Genomic DNA, 4,414 nt, shown 5'->3' on the forward strand with positions numbered 1-4,414 from the left:
CATGTAAAGTAACATGCATAGAGCTACACACACATACAAATCAATGCATATAAAACTGTTGAAATATAAATTAGGCTGATGTATTATTATTCAGTGTTATTCTCTTGGTTATGATATAAGCTGTGGTTTAACCAGTAATGTCTGAGAGCTCTTTTTTGTGTATTAGTCTTCAAGAGAAGAATTTTCAAAAACATAATAATTGACCCAGTATTCTCTTTCAAGCAAAATGAGTATATTTCATACTAAGGGAATAGAAAAAGGAGGGAGACCTAGTATGTGCCCTTTTGGATGGATTTCTCATCATTTTATACTATTAACAATTATACATTATAGATGCTCACCATAATATGTTTATTATCTAAGGTGTTACCATTGGGGAAAGCTTGAAGAAAGGTATATGCCTCTAATATTTTTAACAATTGCATGTGAATCTACAATTATCCCAAAGCAAAATTTGAGATCCTTTTTAAATAAGTAGCAATTTGGACATGTTGAAGTCGTTCTAAAATGTCATCCCTGAATACAGTGGAGTCCAAAGGAGATGTGCAATAATGACTCCTAATAATCACTTTTCCTATGCATGGCTTTGAAATGTGACAGCCAGGAAGGGAGAAGAGCAGGGAATCAAGCCTCTCGGCAAAGCCAATAGATGTCATTTTGAATCTTGTGATTGACTCAGTGGAGCCTGGGTTTGGCTCTCTGTCTGACTTTGGCTGCAACAGGATCTACAGTTGGCTTCTGGGTTTTCCCAGTTAAGTGTACCAGTTTTTCTTTCATTTCAGTTTCATACTAAACAAATGAGTGTGTCTATGAGTGTCACTGATTCTACATGATACAAACACAACTATTCACCGAAAAACATCTTAGAAATAGACACCTTCCTAAGATACAAAAAAAGTATATTTTTCTTTAAAGCTTCCCCTAGTTTTTCCATAAGCTAATTCTTAAGTTCTTGGGGTCTGAGTCATGTGATTAGAAGGAATATCAAATTAGAAAAAATGAAGTAGGCATCTAAATATTCTCAGTTTTTGCAGTTAGATTTGAGTTTAATGCTGATTTTCAAAACACCTTTTAAAAGATCTTTATATTCTAGGGTCCACTATCATGTCCCTATAATCTCTTCAAAATAAATCAAGACAATTTCTGTCAAGCACATTTCAGCTTCTGGCGGCTCCACATATTGCAGAGCAAAGCTTGACTTCGCAGGATTTTCAAGTCGGTAATCACCTCTGAAGTGCCTTTTGGTGACTTTGAACTGCCAACCTTTAGCCAACTAGTCCATCCCTTAAATCATTCCAACCTCCCAGGGAACCTCAAGAATTTTTTAAACTCCATCAATTGATAGAACACAATCCTTTTTTACTTTTACTTTTGGAAAGTAAAGACATTTAGTTTCCTTTCAGGTATGTGCCCCAACCACAAGTCTCAACGCCTTTCAGAAGTAGCATTGTAAAGACTTGGCTTAAAATCTGCAAACTGATGTTAATCAGACATAAACAATCAGAAATTTCTAGTACTTAAAAAAAAAACCTCTGTCTAATTTTTTTAAAGAAACCCCTGCATGCTAGAGAATATCAAAGAACTTCAAACTTAAGTGAAATAGGCAATATTGAAGCTGCAGGAAAGTTAGCAGTTTATTCAAATGCAGCTCATAATCAATGTGTTCCAAACAGACACCTACACTAAGTACCAATTCTGATACAGAAAGGAAGGAGGAGACTAGAATGTGATTGTTTTCTTCAATCCATCCGTTTTCTACATGTTATCATTTCCCTCCATTTGTTCTAAGTAGCCCTTCTAACTTCAGAAATAATGAGAAATAATAATATACCCCAGAAGCTCATGACCCAAGCTCAGCCCTGTCCATTGATAATCTACAAATAACAACCCTCTTACCTGCCCACCCTGAAGTTGTATGCAAGAATAAAAACCACAGCAAGACCTCAAACACTATAAATGTCTAGGATAAAAAGTATCAGCATAGTGAAATTTCTGTAATGTGAACTAATTAGAGAGGAAACTTACATAAATTACTGGAAATCTAAAATACAGGATACTTAGATATAAATTAAGTACTATTACTTTTATTCATATAAATACACATATGGAATGTACATGTATCTCAACTTACTTATATGTACATTGCCTCATGTGTTTTAGGGAAAGAATTAATGCAGGAAATATGAAAGTTTATTAGTCAATTCCTAGTGACATTTTTGTGATCATCCTAAATTGCATAGGCATTATACAGTATGCCTGGTTTAACACTGAATATGCGTAAACTGAAAACATAATCTATTCTAATAACTACATAGTGGTGATTTTGCATTAGGGTAATCCTTCATCTAAGGATGTTTATTTACTGTGTGCAAATGGAAAGGCTGCTCTGAATGAACTAGAGGGCCAGTCACAAGAAAAGTCATGCAGTTTGTTCCCATAAGTAGTTTTAATATTCCTCTCTGCAATTTTGTTTACACAAGTAATTTGGGAAAATGGCTTCTTTAATCAGATTTTCTCCTACATACGAAGTCTGTTTCCACCTCCACCCCTTCCCAAAAAAAGTGCAAATTATCATAAAATCTCAACAACGACGTTTGACTATAGCCTAAACGAGATAGTACTACTGGTTTTCCCATTATTTCCATCATCTGGGGTATTAAAGGATGACTTCCCATCTTCCTGAATTAGTCTCCTTGCATTTCCTGAAGAGACCCAGTGGCTGTGCATGCTAATTCCAGAGTCTGGGCAAGTAAAATCTGGCCCATCTTCAGGTCTCATGTAGAGAGATGCACAAGAATGTACAAACAGCATCTGTCCACAAGATGGCTTGTTTGGAAAGGGTTAAAGGAAGGCTATGGGCCTCCTGCCACTCACCTTTCCTGAACATCACATCAGTCAGGGGAAGTGATGTCACACACCTGCAATGCATATGCAAACTCTGCACACTTCACCAGCATTAAATTTGACTCTCCCATCCAAAATTATGCCCAGCTGCTTCAAAATGAGCTCCTTCTTTGGCTGCCAAATTTGCATACTGTTGGGAAAATGGATGATTTTATACAAAACCAGCTGAGTAGGTTCCAGGTTGCAGTAATATACCCCCAGGCTGTGGTTTTGCCATTTACTTCTGTTTCTTGAATCGGAGTTAAATTGGAAGAAATATTAAAATTACGCAACACAGCACTCTTATTTTACAAATAAAATCACACCGTTCCTTTTTACTTTTTTAAGCATTTTATTGGGGGCTCTTACAGCTATTACAATTGTATCAAGCATATTTGTACATATGTTGCCATCATCATTTCCAAAACATTTTCTAGTGGAGCCCTTGGTATAAGCTCCTCTTCTCCCCCCCTCCCACCCTTATGAATCTGTGATCAATCATATATTGTTGTTATTATTTTGTATCTTACACTGTCCATTGTCTCCCTTAACCCACATTTCTGTTATTCTTCCACTTTGGAGGTGGGAGGGGCTATATATCCAACCTCTGCTGGGTTCTGTTGTTCTCCCCCTTCCCCCTCCCCAACTATTTCCTTATGCTCATGATATAGCTACTCCCACTACTGTTCATGAGGGGTTTATCCTGAATTGCATGTGTCAAGAGCCCAAATCTGTACCAATGTATGTTCTCTGGCCTAGCCAGATTTGTAAGGTTGAACTGGTCATAGTAGTGTGTGTGTGGAGGCGGGGATGCATTCAGTAACTAGAAGAATGATATGTGTTAAAAAAAAAAAAAAGAAGAATGATATGTGTTTCATTGGTGCTACACTATACCTTGTACACCTTGGTTAAACCATCCCTTCCTTACAACCCTTCTGTGAGGAGATATCCAATTGTCTACAGATGAGCTTTGGGTCTCCACTCTAAATTCCTTCATTTGCATCAATATAATTATTTGTTTTGAATCTTTTGATATCTGATATCTGATCCCCTTGACACCTCATGATCACACAGGATGGTATGCTTCTTCCATGTGAGCTTTTTTGCTTCCCTGCTCGATAGCTACTTGTTTAACTTCAAGCCTTTAAGACCCCAAACGCTTTATCTTTTGATAGCCAGGCACCATCCACTCTCTTCACCACATTTGCTTATGCACACATTTTGTCTTCAGTGATCATGTCAGGAATGTTAGTATCAAAGAGTGTCAGGTTATTAGAACAAAGTGTTCTTGTGTTAAGGGAGGCCTTGAGTAGATGTCCAAAGTCCATCTGCTATCTTAATAGTTAACATATAAACATATGTACATTCGCCTCTGTCCCTTTCATTATAAATTAGTGTATTTACATATATACATGCCTATAGGTATACCTCTATAAATAACATTGCCTCCTATTTCTTTCCTCTATTCTTTTCACCTTTTTCCTATCCCACTATCATGTGTATCCTTCTTTCTGCTCTCAGTAATTCCTCT

The sequence above is a fragment of the Echinops telfairi genome, unplaced genomic scaffold (genome assembly GCF_000313985.2).
Source record: "Echinops telfairi isolate 266 unplaced genomic scaffold, ASM31398v2 ScPeMD7_14;HRSCAF=57, whole genome shotgun sequence".
NCBI classification, from domain to species: Eukaryota; Metazoa; Chordata; class Mammalia; order Afrosoricida; family Tenrecidae; genus Echinops; species Echinops telfairi.